Source organism: Hemitrygon akajei, unplaced genomic scaffold (assembly GCF_048418815.1).
Source record: "Hemitrygon akajei unplaced genomic scaffold, sHemAka1.3 Scf000067, whole genome shotgun sequence".
NCBI lineage: Eukaryota > Metazoa > Chordata > Chondrichthyes > Myliobatiformes > Dasyatidae > Hemitrygon > Hemitrygon akajei.
In genome coordinates, this window is record NW_027331953.1 from 802,500 (window position 1) to 818,746 (window position 16,247).

At 41.5% G+C, this 16,247-nt stretch overlaps 1 long non-coding RNA gene and 1 pseudogene across 1 annotated transcript; both read right to left on the reverse strand.

Moving 5' to 3' along the window:
* Positions 1 to 16,247, reverse strand: part of LOC140722015 (uncharacterized) — an 88,646-nt pseudogene that overhangs the window by 22,881 nt on the left and 49,518 nt on the right.
* Positions 10,767 to 11,214, reverse strand: LOC140722029 (uncharacterized). Its single transcript, XR_012097528.1, has 2 exons — positions 11,097 to 11,214; positions 10,767 to 10,815 (listed from the first exon to the last, which is right to left on the reverse strand). It is a non-coding gene; the product is annotated as an uncharacterized lncRNA (long non-coding RNA).

The window sequence follows — 16,247 nt, forward strand, 5'->3', positions numbered from 1 at the left end:
CTCTCACTGCTGAAAACAGTCCGGTGTGTCGGTAGGTGAGATGAAAGTGTGAATCCCTTCTGACAATCTGAGGAAGGTGAACAGTTTCTCCCGAGTGTGAACTAACTGATGCTCCTTCAGTTGAGATGGCTGAATGAATCCCTTCCCACAGTCTGAGCAGTCGAATAACTTCTACTCACTGTGAACCTGTTGATGTTTTTAAAAATGAGGTGATTGAGTGAATCCCTTCCCACAATCAGAGCAGATGAACGGCCTTTCCCCAGTGTGAACAAACCGGTGTCTCTGCAGCATGGATGACTGAGTGAATCCCTTCCCACATTCGGAGCAAGTGAATGGCCTGTCCCACGCGTGGACTAACTGATGGGTCAGCAGAGAAGATGACTGGGAGAATCCCTTCCCACAGTCGGAGCAGGTGAACGGCCTGTCTCCAGTGTGAACTCGCTAGTGTGTCTGTAGCATGGATGACAGAGTGAATGCCTTCCCACAGTCTGAGCAGGTGAACGGCCTCTCCCCAGTGTGAAGCCGCTGGTGTTCCAGTAGGTGAGATGATCGACTGAATCTTGTCCCACATTCAGAGCAGCAGAACGGCTTCTCCCCAGTGTGAACTTGCTGGTGGGTGTCTCTGTAGCATGCATGACTGAGTGAAACCATTCCCACAATCTGAGCAGGTGGACAGCCTCTCCCTAGTGTGAATTCGTTGATGCATTTTCAAGTCAGATGACAGTGTGAATTCTTTCCCACAGTCTGAGCAGCTGAATGGCTTCTCCCCAGTGTGAATTCTGTTGTGCTTCAAAAATGTAGATGACCGAGTGAATCCCTTCCCACATTCACAGCAGCTGAATGGTTTCTCCCCAGTGTGAACTCGCTGCTGTACCTTCAGTTGAGAAGACCAAGTGAATTTATTCCCACAGTCAGAGCACGTGAAAGGCCTCTGCCTTGTGTGGACTAACTGGTGTCTCAGCAGGTGTGCTGACTGAGTGAATCCCTTCCCACAGTCGGAACAGGTGAATGGCCTCTCCCCAGTGTGAACTCACTGTTGTCTCTGTAGTGTGGATGAGCGAGTGAATCCCTTCCCACAATCTGAGCAGGTGAATGGCCTCTCCCTGTTGTGAATCCGGTAGTGCTTCACAAGGGTGGATAACTAGGTGAATCCCTTCCTACGTTCACAGCATGTGAATGGCCACTCCCCAGTGTGAACTGACTGGTGTGTCAGTAGGTGAGATGACTGAGTGAATCCCTTCCCACAGTCTAAGCACGTGAATGGCCTCTCCCCAGTGTGAACTCGCTGTTGTCTCTGTAGTGTGGATGAGCGAGTGAATCCCTTCCAATCATCTGAGCAGGTGAACGGCATCTTCTCAGAATGAACTGGCTGGTGTTCGTTCAGTTGAGATGATTGAGTGAATCTTTTCCCACATTCAGAGCAGGTGAATGGCTGTGTGTGAACCTGCTGGTGTCACAGTTGAGTGTGTGAATGCCTTCCCACCGTCTGAGCAGGTGACCACCCTCCCCACTGTCTCTGCAGTGTGGATCAGTGTGTGAATGCCTTCCCACAGTCTGAGCAGGTGACCACCCTCACCACAGTGTGAACCCACCACTGTCTCTGCAGTGTGGATCAGTGTGTGAATCCCTTCCCAAAGTCTGAGCAGGTGACCACCCTCACCACAGTGTGAACCCACCACTGTCTCTGCAGTGTGGATCAGTGTGTGAATGCCATCCCACAGTCTGAGCAGGTGACCACCCTCCCCACAGCGTGAACCCACCACTGTCTCTGCAGTGTGGATCAGTGTGTGAATGCCTTCCCACAGTCTGAGCAGGTCAACATCCTCTCACTGCTGAAAACAGTCCGGTGTGTCGGTAGGTGAGATGAAAGTGTGAATCCCTTCTGACAATCTGAGGAAGGTGAACAGTTTCTCCCGAGTGTGAACTAACTGATGCTCCTTCAGTTGAGATGGCTGAATGAATCCCTTCCCACAGTCTGAGCAGTCGAATAACTTCTACTCACTGTGAACCTGTTGATGTTTTTAAAAATGAGGTGATTGAGTGAATCCCTTCCCACAATCAGAGCAGATGAACGGCCTTTCCCCAGTGTGAACAAACCGGTGTCTCTGCAGCATGGATGACTGAGTGAATCCCTTCCCACATTCGGAGCAAGTGAATGGCCTGTCCCACGCGTGGACTAACTGATGGGTCAGCAGAGAAGATGACTGGGAGAATCCCTTCCCACAGTCGGAGCAGGTGAACGGCCTGTCTCCAGTGTGAACTCGCTAGTGTGTCTGTAGCATGGATGACAGAGTGAATGCCTTCCCACAGTCTGAGCAGGTGAACGGCCTCTCCCCAGTGTGAAGCCGCTGGTGTTCCAGTAGGTGAGATGATCGACTGAATCTTGTCCCACATTCAGAGCAGCAGAACGGCTTCTCCCCAGTGTGAACTTGCTGGTGGGTGTCTCTGTAGCATGCATGACTGAGTGAAACCATTCCCACAATCTGAGCAGGTGGACAGCCTCTCCCTAGTGTGAATTCGTTGATGCATTTTCAAGTCAGATGACAGTGTGAATTCTTTCCCACAGTCTGAGCAGCTGAATGGCTTCTCCCCAGTGTGAATTCTGTTGTGCTTCAAAAATGTAGATGACCGAGTGAATCCCTTCCCACATTCACAGCAGCTGAATGGTTTCTCCCCAGTGTGAACTCGCTGCTGTACCTTCAGTTGAGAAGACCAAGTGAATTTATTCCCACAGTCAGAGCACGTGAAAGGCCTCTGCCTTGTGTGGACTAACTGGTGTCTCAGCAGGTGTGCTGACTGAGTGAATCCCTTCCCACAGTCGGAACAGGTGAATGGCCTCTCCCCAGTGTGAACTCACTGTTGTCTCTGTAGTGTGGATGAGCGAGTGAATCCCTTCCCACAATCTGAGCAGGTGAATGGCCTCTCCCTGTTGTGAATCCGGTAGTGCTTCACAAGGGTGGATAACTAGGTGAATCCCTTCCTACGTTCACAGCATGTGAATGGCCACTCCCCAGTGTGAACTGACTGGTGTGTCAGTAGGTGAGATGACTGAGTGAATCCCTTCCCACAGTCTAAGCACGTGAATGGCCTCTCCCCAGTGTGAACTCGCTGTTGTCTCTGTAGTGTGGATGAGCGAGTGAATCCCTTCCAATCATCTGAGCAGGTGAACGGCATCTTCTCAGAATGAACTGGCTGGTGTTCGTTCAGTTGAGATGATTGAGTGAATCTTTTCCCACATTCAGAGCAGGTGAATGGCTGTGTGTGAACCTGCTGGTGTCACAGTTGAGTGTGTGAATGCCTTCCCACCGTCTGAGCAGGTGACCACCCTCCCCACTGTCTCTGCAGTGTGGATCAGTGTGTGAATGCCTTCCCACAGTCTGAGCAGGTGACCACCCTCACCACAGTGTGAACCCACCACTGTCTCTGCAGTGTGGATCAGTGTGTGAATCCCTTCCCAAAGTCTGAGCAGGTGACCACCCTCACCACAGTGTGAACCCACCACTGTCTCTGCAGTGTGGATCAGTGTGTGAATGCCATCCCACAGTCTGAGCAGGTGACCACCCTCCCCACAGTGTGAACCCACCACTGTCTCTGCAGTGTGGATCAGTGTGTGAATGCCATCCCACAGTCTGAGCAGGTGACCACCCTCCCCACAGTGTGAACCCACCACTGTCTCTGCAGTGTGGATCAGTGTGTGAATGCCTTCCCACAGTCTGAGCAGATCAACGTCCTCTCACTGCTGAAAACAGTCTGGTGTGTCGGTAGGTGAGATGAAAGTGTGATTTCATTCCCAGTCTGAACAGATGTGATGACTGAGTGAATTCCTTCCCACAGTCTGAGCAGTTGAGCAGTTTCTCCCCAGTGTGAACTCGCTGATGTTCATTCAATTGAGATGTATTTGTGAATCCATTCCCACATTCAGAACAGGTGAGTGGCCAGTGTGAATTTGTTGATGTTCTTTAAAGTCTGAGGACCGAGTGAATTCTTTCCCGCAATCTGGGCAGGTGAACAGTTTCTCCCCGGTGTGAATTCGGCAGTGCTTCACAAGTTTGGATGAGTCAGTGAATCCCTTCCCACAATCTGAGCAGATGAATGGTTTCTCCCCAGTGTGAATTCGTTGATGTATTTTAAAATCTGATGACCGAGTGAATCCCTTCCCACATTCAGAGCACGTGAATGGCTTCTCCCCAGTGTGAATTTGGTAGTGTTTCACAAGTGTGTCTGATTCTTTGAATCTCCTCCCACATTCAGAGCAGCTGAATGGTTTCTCCCCAGTGTGAACTCGCTGATGTTCAATCAGTTGATATGACCGAGCAAATCCCTTCCCACATTCTGAGCAAGTGAATGGCCTCTCCCCAGTGTGAACGCGGTAGTGCCTCACAAGGTTGGATGACCAAGTGAATCTCTTCCCACATGCAGAGCACACGAATGGCCACTCCCCAGTGTGAATTCGCCGATGCACCTCCAGTTGAGATGACTGAGTGAATCCCTTCCCACAGTCTGAGCAGGTCAATGGCATCTTCTCAGTGTGAACTCGCTGGTGTGTCTGTGGGTAGGCTGTGAGTGAATCCCTTCCCACACTGAGAGAAGGAGAATGATATCTCACTGCAATTGAAGAACTGATCTTCAGTGAACAAATGCTGGTGTTTTCTCAGCACCCCGGCTCCAGTAGATAACACTGAGTTAGAAAAGAAAACTTCACTTCAGACAGAAAACACATTTCCAGCTGGGGTGAGATACTTCTTCATTTCCAAGGATGGACAACAGATGTGTTGGTCTTGCAAAGAAAATATTTGGTCACTCCTTATATATCCGGTCAGAGAGAGCAAAACTGACATGTTGAGATTCCCTTGCACAACTGTTCTGCCATTTCAGACCTGTAAGAATAATTGAAAGGACATCAATGCGTGAAGAACAATTATTCAGGTAAGATTTTAGTCTGTGGTGAGAACATAAGAAATTGGAGCACGAGAACGTCATCTGGCCCATCTCCACCAACCTGCCTTTACTCCATCGCCCTCCATCCCAAATGCCCTGAATCTTGAGGTGATGTCCTCTAGTTCTAGTCTCACCTATCAGTGGAAACAACTTTCCTGCCTCTATCTTATCTATCGCTTTCATAATTTTACATGTTTCTATAAGATCTTCACTCAATTTGAGCTCTGGCATTACTGAGTTCAACTCAAGTTGAGATATACTGCAGGTGACTGTGGGAAGCGAGGGAGGAGATTGCTGAGCATCTGGCGATGATCTTTGTATCATCAATAGGGATGGGAGAAGTACCCGAGGATTGTTTAACAAACGGAAAAAAGGTAACCCAGGAAATTATAGACCAGTGAGTCTTGCATCAGTTGTGGGCAATTTGTTGGAGAAGATCCTAAGCGGGAGGACTTATGAGCATCAGGTTAGGGGTAGTCAGCATGGCTTTGTCAAGGGCAGGTCATGCCTTACCAACCTGACTGAACTCTTTGGGGATGTAACATTGATGAAGGTAGAACATTGGATGTAGTGTACATGGTTTTCAGTAAGACTTTTGATAAGTTTCCCCATACGAGGCTCATTGAGAAAGTAACGAGAAAGTAAAAGGAGAGCTGCTTTGCGGATCCACAACTGGCTTGGCCACAGTTTCCCCATACGAGGCTCATTGAGAAAGTAACGAGAAAGTAAAAGGAGAGCTGCTTTGCGGATCCACAACTGGCTTGGCCACAGAAGGCAAAGAGTGGTTGTCGATGGTCTGTATTCTGCATGGAGGATGTGACCAGTGATATTCTGCAGCGATCTGTTCTGGGACCCCTCCTCTCTCTTCATTCTGACTTTTAAAAATGACCTTGATGAGGAAGTAGAAGGGTGGGTGTGTAAGTTTGTCGATGACGCAAATGTAGTGGGAACTGTGGATAGTCTGAACAGTAGAGCGTTACATCGATAGGATGTAGAACTGGACTGAGAATTGGCAGATGGAGTTCAACCTGGTGGTTCATTTTGGCAGGTCCAATTTGAAGACAGAATACAATATTAATGATAGGACCCTTGGCAGTTTGGAGGATCAGCGAGATCTTGGGATCTGTGTCAATAGTTCATGCAGAGCTGCTACGCAGCTGGACAATGTTTTTAAGAAGGCCTTCATCAGCCATGGGACTGAGTTCAAAAGCGGTGAGGTACTATTACAGATATAAAAGGCCTTCGTTAGGCCCTACTTTTAGCACTGTGTTCAATTCTGATCACCTCACTACTGGAAAAAATGCTCTAAATAGGGTGCAGAGGAGATTTACAAGGATGTTGCTTGGATTGGAGAACATGCCTTATAATAATAGGTTGAGTAAACTTTGGAGTGATGGAAAATGAGAGGTGACCTGAGAGAGTTCTATAAGATGATGAGAGGCATTGATCGTCTGGATAGCCAGAGTTTTTTTCCCAGGGCTGAGCTAGCTAACATGCGGGGGCATAGTTTTAAGGTGCTTGGAAGTAGGTACAAGGGGGATACCAGAGGTAATTTTTTCGCACAGAGAGTGGTGGGTGCATGGAATGCACTGCCAGCGACGGTGGTAGAGGCGGATAAAATCAGGGTCTTTTCAGACACTGTTAGGTACGTACGTGGAGCTTAGAATAATAGAGGTCTATGTGGTAGTCAAACTCTAGACAGTTTCAAGAGTAGGTTTTATGGTCAGCATGATATTGTGGGCCGAAGGGCCTGTAATATATTGCAGACTTCTGTTTCTATGTTTAGATATGAACTCCTCATCTTCAAACATGTCACGGATCAGGCATCCTGACTGACCAACAAATTTCCTGACTGTAAACACAAAGTACACTGCAGATGCTGTGGTCAAATCAAGATGTACAAAAATGCTGGATGAACTCAGCAGGTCGGGCAGCATCCGTTGAAAGAACGTTGACTGCTTCTTTCGACGGATGCTGCCCGACCTGCAGAGTTCATCCAGCTTTTCTGTACGTCTAAATTCTCTGACTGTATTCCCTCTGTATGAGAATAGGCTATTTTTGCCTTCAATCAACCTGTGTCTCGGCTCAATTTTTCCTGATTTTTGGTATCATTTCAAGCGCTGGTCATGCTCCACAACACTACAAAGTGAACTTGTTACTACATGTCGGATCCTGGACATTTTCTAATTACTGGGATCCCCTTCCACCCCCAGCTGATTGACAGTGATGAACCCATCAATGGCAATGACTATGAAGGGGTGGGCAGTAGTTATTCTCATTGGAATGGGGCACCTTTGTGATGTGAAAGCTACAAGTCACTTGTCATCAAGAACAAGGTGTTTCATATCGTTATTTACACAGAGAACTAAAGTTGACGGGAGGATTTCTTTTAGCCATACAGCACTAATTTACATTTCCACTGACTGGACAGTATATTTTTGTTCCGAGGTACTGATCCTCGGATTGACATGGCTGGAGGTCGCAGTATTTGGGCATATTCTAAGGGGACAATGCTGGTAGTGTCACACATGGCTGCCTCCTTACCCAGCAGACACCAAGAACAAGAAACCTGTCTATCCGCGATTCAAGGACCCAGCAATGCGCATGCGCCGCAGAAATGGCGGCGCCGCCAGCTCTGAATCAGCCGTTAACTCCCGGTCACTCGGGTAAATCGTGGGGCTGAGAGAGACGGAAAGGACTGGGACTGTCCTGAGGTGCCGGACCAGTGGGGACGGAGCTCATAGTAATGTTCCTTCAATCGCGGTGCAGACGCCGGTAATTAAGTTCCCACCCGCGGCCCCGCTCCTACCTGCGTCCGATCCCTGCGGGCCTCTCATCTACTGAGCGCATGCGCAATATTCGCGATTGGCTGTGACGCACACGCATGCGCATTTGTTTAAACAGGATTTAAAAAAAAATCTGCAGATGTGGAAATCCAAAACAACACCCACAAAATGCTGGAGGAACTCAAGGGGGCAGAAAGCAACGATGGAGGGGAGAGAACAGTCGGCGTTTCAGACCGAGACCCTTCTTCAGGACTGGAAAGGAAGGGAGGGAGAAAGAATGTGGGGTGCAGGGGAGGTGATACATCAGATTAGTCGGGCGTGAAGTAAAGAGCTGGGAAAATTGATGAAAGAGATAAAGGACTGCAGAATAATCATGATGATGTTGATAATAATAAATAAATACATTATTGATCCCGAGTGGGGAATTCTTTCGTTACAGCAGCGACATTTAGAAACACAATTAGCAGTGTGCAGACTTTACTAAAAATAACCCGGTAATAATGATATACACAATAATACTGCACCAATGCGTAATAATAATGTATGAAATAAAAATGCAGAGACTGTTGATCTCTGAAGTGTGTTCTCCTGTCGCAGAAAGATGAACTGTTGAATATGCGTATTGCGTTGATCCCAAAGATTTTCTGTAAAGGCGTCAAATGTTATGGGGAGAAGGCAGGAGAATGAGGTTGAGAAGGAAAATAAAAGATACTGGGACAGGTACACAATGAGGAAACTTTAGAGAGAGATCTGTCAAACACAGACAAATGGGACAGACTCAGACAGGGTTTTACTTGGAAGTTTCTGGCCTTAACTTATTTTTAATTCATCTCAGAACAATTCTCAACAAAATCTTTATTAGGTGAATCTTAAGACAGATTGTTCTATAATTTTTGCAGTCATTAATTCCAGGAATTCTTGGCAGAGCTATAAGTACAGATTTCAAGCGATCATCAGGCAATACAGCAGACTCATATATGCCATTAAACAATTCAAAAAGAATATCTATGCCCAGATCTTCTAGGGCTTGTAAACTGAGGTTTCCTCAAGTCCAGTGGCTTTACCACGTTTCATGCTTTACATTGCTTTAGTTTTTTCTTCTTTGTTAATAGGTGGGCCAGAATTAGGGCGTTTAATATCTGGGGCTTCCCCTCTATTATCCTCAGACAGCTGCTCTATAAACTGAATCCTCCTCCCACATACTTCATCTGGATCTGTCTGCTGATCTTATGCATTCTGTAGAGGAGGTTTTCTTAATTCCATAATTTCTTTAATTTTCTTGTCCATTTCTTTGCCGTTGTTAATATGGCCTTCTGCTTCATTGCATTTTTTAAAAAAAATTATTTAATTGCGTTTTTAAGTAATTACAAGTGTGGAAAAAAATGTATATATCCCTTCCCCCCTCCCTTAACCCCTCCCCCTAACTTCCCTATATAAAAAAAAGAGAAAGTAAGAAAGAAAAAAAAAGAAAGAGTGCCTGGTTGTTGGAAGATCTCCACATGCTCCATGGAGTTCTTAATAACTTTAGTATATATATTTATTTCTTTCCCCAAGTAACCAATTGTTTCATCTTCAGAGCACCTATATATTTAGTCCTGTCTTTTGTAAATAAGGGCACCAAATTTTGAAAAATGTTTCATATTTATCTCTTAAATTATAAGTAATTTTCTCTAATGGAATACAGCCATAGATTTCTTTCTTCCAACAATCTATACTTAAATATGTATCTGATTTATAAGTAACTGCAATAGCCTTTTTGGCTACTGCCAGTGCAATTTTTATGAATTCTTTCTGATATTTATTTAGTTTGAGTTTCGGTTTTATCCCTTCAATATCACCTAGTAAAAGTAATATTGGATTATGAGGAAGTTGTATTCCCGTAATTTGTTCCAGTAAAAGTCTTAAATTTGTCCAAAAAGGTTGAATTTTAGAACAAGACCATGTCGATGTAATAATGAACCAGTTTCTTGGTTACATCGGAAACACTGATCAGATAAACTTGGATTTAATTTATTTATTGTTTGTGGTGTAATATATAATTGATGTAGAAAGTTATATTGCACTAATCTTAACCGAACATTTATTGTATTTGTCATACTATCAAGACATAGTCTTGACCAATTTGTTTCTTCAATTTTAATATTCAAATCACTTCCCCATTTTTGTCCTGACTTATGGACTCCTTGTTTAATTGCCTGTTTTTGAATCAAATTATACATACAAGATATAAATTTTTTAATATTTCCTTTTTGAATTAAAATTTCTATTTCATTAGATTTCGGCAATAACATTGTTTGACCTAGTTTTTCTCTTATATAAGCCCTTAGTTGAAAGTAACAAAAAAGAGTGTTGTTTGATACTTTATATTTATTCTTTAATTGATCGAATGACACTAATATACCTCCTTCAAAACAATCTCCTATGTATCTATCCCTTTTTGAAACCAATTATATAAAAGTTGATTGTCCATTGTAAAAGGAATAAGTCTATTTTGAATTAAAGATCTCTTTGCTAATAAATATTTTTTGGTCTCATCATCAACATTTATCTTATTCCATAAATCAATCAAATGTTTTAATATAGGAGATTCTTTCTTTTCCCGTATCCATTTGGATTCCCATTTATATATAAAATCTTCTGGTACGTTTTCTCCTATTTTATCTAGTTCTATTCTAATCCATGCCGGTTTATCTTTCTCAAAAAATATGCAATAAATCTAAGTTGATTTGTTTTATAATAATTCTTAAAATTTGGAAGTTGTAACCCTTCTAGATCAAATTTCCATGTCAATTTTTCCAACGATATTCTTGATTTCTTACCTTTCCAGAGAAACTTCCTCACATATTTGTTTAACTCTTGAAAAAACTTCTGGGGTAATTGTATTGGTAATGATTGAAATAAATATTGTAGTCTAGGGAATATATTCATTTTTATAGTATTTACTCTACCTACTAATGTTATTGGTAATGCCATCTGTAACGTTCTCGCTCGGGTGTGACGAAACGTCGAGATAAACCAGAATCAATGCAAACGAGGCCGCAGTAAGATTAACCATTTACTGTTCACTCTTCACATTAACGCATGGTGAAAACTGTTGAAAAACAATACAAGATTGGTACAGTGTTTGTTTCCTTCTAAATATCACATTTACATTGTGAATACTTGCAAAGGTAAAACTACAATAACTACATTACATTAAAGTGCAGCATACAGTCAGAATCTAGCTGCTCCATTGGCTGCTTTAGATACACTTCAATACTAACTATCCCGACTCTTTAACTGACGAAAAGGTAAACCTTACCGACCGTCGTTACTTTTAACAGAATCGGCGTTAACATTTTAACTCAAAATATCGATTATCTAATGACTTACAGCGTTGCTTTCACTGTGTCTTTGGTGCATAGAGAAACCCTAGCCGGCGTTATGGTGGCACATGTGAGTGACCCCCACCCTTGCGTGAATCTCAAACCGGTAATTTCCCACAAGACGCGGCGAACCCGGATGTGACGTCATCGCAGCAGCGATGTTTTACAGACAAATCAATTGATTTAAACAATCCTAACTTTAACTAAAAAAATGCTAACAAATTACTACGCGAAAATATTATAAACTAAATAACTGCCATAAAGGCAGCACACCATCCATTTATCAAGATCTTCCTGAATTTTTTTCAAAAGTGGTGAATAATTTAATTTGTATAAGTTTTTTATATCATTATCAACTCTTATACCTAAATATTTTATACCATTTGCCGGCCATCTAAATTGAGGTTATTAATCGACATTGACTATAGTCTCCATTAGTAAGAGGTAAAATTTCACTTTTATCCCAATTTACTTTATAACCTGATATTTTCCCATATTCTTCTAATCTATAAGATAATTTACATAATGAACGTAATGGATCTGTTAAATAAAGTAGAACATCATCAGCAAATAAATTAATCTTGTATTCTTCCTGATTAACTCTGAAACCCTTAATATCTGGGTCCATTCTAATTAATTCAGCAAATGGCTCTATTGCCAACACAAACAAAGCAGGTGATAATGGACAACCTTGCCTAGTTGATCTTGTTAACTGAAATGGTGTCGAAATTTGACCATTTGTCACTACTTTAGCTTTGGGATTAGTATTTAAGGTTTTAATCCATTTTATAAATGATGTTCCTAATCCATATTTTTCCAATACCTTAAATAAAAAATCCCATTCCAATCTATCAAATGCTTTTTCTGTATCTAAAGCAACTGCCACACTCGTTTCCTCCCTCTTTTGCGCTAAATGGATTATACTAATTAACCGGGTTACATTATCTGCCGATTGTCTATTTTTGATAAATCCTGTTTGATCCATATGCACTAATTTTGATAAGCATTTAGATAATCTATTAGATAAGATTTTTGCTATTATTTTATAATCAGTATTTAATAAAGAAATAGGTCTATATGATGCTGGCTTTAAAAGATCTCTATCTTTTTTTGGCAATACTATTAAAATATCTGTTGAAAAAGATTCTGGAAGTCTATGCGTTCTTTACGCTTGATTTATTAACTCCATAAAGGGAGAAATTAATAAATCTTTAAACTTTTTATAAAATTCAGGCGGAAAACCATCTTCTCCTGGAGATTTATTACTTTGAAGTGATCCCAGAGCTTCTTCAACCTCCTTCAATATAAAAGGCATACCTAATCCCTTCTGTTCTTCCGTATTTAATTTTGGAAGAGTTATTTGTGCTAAAAATCTTTCTATCTTAACATCATCATTTTTTGATTCTGATTTATACAACTCAGAATAAAAATTCTTAAAAGCCTCATTAATTTCTAGAGGCTTATAAGTAACTTTATTCACTTTTGTTCGGATTGCATTTATTGTTTTAGAAATCTGATCTGTTTTTAACTGGCATGCAAGGACCTTATGTGATCTTTCACCTAGTTCATAATATCTCTGTTTAGTTCTCATAATTGCTTTTTCTGTTCGATATGTCTGGAGTGTATTATGTTTTAACTTCTTATTAATAAGTTGTCTTCGTTTTTCTTCTGTCATATTTCTTTGAGATTCTTTTTCTAATTTTATAATCTCTTTTTCCAATTGATCTATTTCTATCATATATTCCTTCTTAATTTTAGAAGTATAACTTATTATCTGACCTCTCAAATATGCCTTCATTGCTTCCCACAATATAAATTTATCATCAACTGAATGTAAATTTGTATCTAAAAAGAACTGAATCTGCTTTTTCATAAAATCACAAAAATCTTGACGTTTTAGTAGAATTGAGTTAAATCTCCATCTATAAATTGATTCCTCTTTATCTATCATTATCATTGTCATTATTAAAGGAGAGTGATCGGACAATATTCTTGCTTTATATTCCACATTTTCACTCTATCTTGAATATTCGTTGATAATAGGAAAAAATCTATCCTTGAGTATGTTTAATGTCTATTTGAATAAAATGAATAATCTCTTTCTTTTGGATTGATACTTCTCCATATATCAATCAAATTTAAGTCTTTCATCAATGATAGAGTTAATTTTGCTACTTTTGATTTTGTAATAGCCTTTATTGATCTATCTAAAACTGGATCTAGACAAAAATTAAAATCTCCACCTATTAATATTTTATCATGTGCGTAAGCCAAATTCAAAAAGACCTCCTGTATAAATTTTACATCATTTTCATTTGGTGCATAAATATTCATGAGTACATAGTTCTGAAAAAATTTGACAATGTATAATTAAATATCTTCCTGCCGAATCAATTAATACATTTTGTATTTTAATTGGTAAATTTTTATTAACCAAAATTGCAACTCCTCTCGCCTTTGAGTTAAATGAAGCTGCAATAACATTTCCAACCCAGTCTCTTTTTAATTTCTGATGTTCTATGTCCGTTAAATGAGTTTCTTGTAGGAAAGCTATATCTATTTTCCTTTTTTTAATATATGTTAAAATTCTTTTTCTTTTTACTGGTCCATTAAGCCCATTAACATTAAAACTTAAAAAATTCAATAAATTAGTCATTGTTTTTAATTATGTTACTCCAATCTATAATAATACCTAATCTTTCAACTTTCGTGGTATCCTGGGAAATCTTTTTAGAAGTCTCCATGTTGCTATGTGTGTCCCCACCAATCATCCAGGCAAAAAAATAGAAGAAAAATAGAGTATAAGGAAAAAACAAAATACCCCCCTACTAATGTTGTGAAAGAAAAAAAAAACACATTACCCCCCTCTGTTGTACGGGTCATGGCAATCGCCATGATTACACACGTGAATCCCGTAGTAACCGATTCAAAGCTCCCCAGCCCCCCCGCAACGTAAAAAGTATATATATATAAGAAAAGAAAAAACATATTATTCTCAATTAACATTTCTAAAATTTTACTTTTCTCCCTTGTATCATCCTTAAATGTCCATCAGTTCCATTCACTATCTCTGTCTTTGTCTTTAACCATTGCGTTTATAAATCTCTACGTTTAATTAGCGAATAGATGGAAGTTTTTGTGCGAACACCTCCGCATCTCGATAATCGGGAAAAAATCTTTTTCCCTCTTCCAAAAAATTTATCAGTGTTGCTGGGTGACGCATTAAAAATTTGTAACCTTTTTCCCATAAGACTTCTTTTGCTGAATTAAATTCTTTCTTTCTCTTCAAAAGGTTATAACTTATATCAGGATAAAAAAGAACTGGTTTCTCTGCTATCATCAATGGACCCTTTCTTCTTTTGGCACCTTGGGCAGCGGCCCTCAAAATCTTTTCTTTATCCTGGTATTTTAAACATCTTATCAAAATTGATCACGGATTTTGATCATCTTGAGACCTTGGCCTTAAGGCTCTGTGCACCCTTTCAATCTCAATTGAAGTTTCTTCACCCATTTCCAATTTTTCAGGGATCCATTTTTGAAAAAAAAATTATTGAGTCTTCTCCTTCGGTACCTTCCTTAAGTCCAACAATTTTAATATTGTTACGTCTACTAAATCAGAAGAAGAGGGCCTTTAAAGATGGTGATCGGTTGGAGCTTAAAAGTGTTCAGAAGGAACTCAGAGTACAGATAAGGGGGGCAAAGGAGCAGTATAGGAGGAAGCTAGAACAAAAGCTGCAGAACAAAAGCATGAAGGAGGTGTGGGATGGGATGAAGATCATCACCGGATGCGGTGCAAAGCGGAGGGCAAACATTAGCGGACATGTGGAGAAAGCGAACCAGCTGAACAACTTCTTCAATAGGTTCGACAGCACAATCTCATCCTCACCGCAGAACTCCACACCAGGCTTGTCTTTCTACTCGTCCTCCCTCTTACTTCCCTCACAGGAAAATAGCCACTCACAGGAGACCTTGCCCACGCCCAGGATTACGGCTGCACAGGTGGAAGGTCAACTGAGGAAGATCTGTACCAGCAAGGCGGCTGGACCGGATGGAGTATCCCCACGATTACTGAGGGCCTGTGTGACTGAGCTGGGAGAACCCCTATAGCGCATCTTCAACATGAGCCTGGAGCAGAGAAGAGTACCCAGACAGTGGAAAACATCCTGTATTGTCCCGGTACCAAAGAAACCACAACCAAAGGAGTTGAATGACTTCAGACCTGTTGCCTTGACGTCGCACGTTATGAAGACCATGGAGCGGCTGATAATACAGAATCTGAGGCCACAAACCAGGCACGCCCGGGATCCTCTTCAGTTTGCGTATAAGGAGAAGGTGGGAGTGGAGGAAGCTATCACGTATTTGCTGCACAAATCCCTCTCTCACCTAGATGGGGTCAGTGGTGCTGTGAGGATTACATTCCTGGACTTCTCTAGTGCCTTTAACACCATCCAGCCCAAGATCTTAAGGCACAAACTAACAGAGATGGGAGTAGACTCTCCTTAGAAGTACTTCCTTAGAAGGTTGGCGTCATTCAATGTCTGCAGTGAGATGCTGATGATGTTCTATAGGTCAGTTGTTGAGAGCGCCCTCTTCTTTGTGGTGGCGTGTTGGGGAGGAAGTATTAAGAAGAAGGACGCCTCACGTCTTAATAAGCTGATAAGGAAGGCGGGCTCTGTCGTGGGCAAAGTACTGGAGAGTTTAACATCGGTAGCTGAGCGAAGGGCGCTGAGTAGGCTACGGTCAATTATGGAAAACCCTGAACATCCTCTACATAGCACCATCCAGAGACAGAGAAGCAGTTTCAGCGACAGGTTACTGTCGATGCAATGTTCCTCAGACAGGATGAAGAGGTCAATACTCCCCAATGCCATTAGGCTTTACAATTCAACTGCCAGGACTTAAGAACTTTTTTTTTTTTTAAAGCTATTATTAATGCTTTTTGAGTTAGTGATTTAGATGCATATCATATTATTACTGAGTTAAGTATTGTATGTAATGAGTTTTTGCTACAACAAGTGTATGGGACATTGGAAAAAATGTTGAATTTCCCCATGGGGATGAATAAAGTATCTATCTATCTATCTATCTATCTATCATGGTGGATTGGATAGTGGACTACTTGACAGATAGACCTCAGTATGTGCGGTTGGGAGACTGT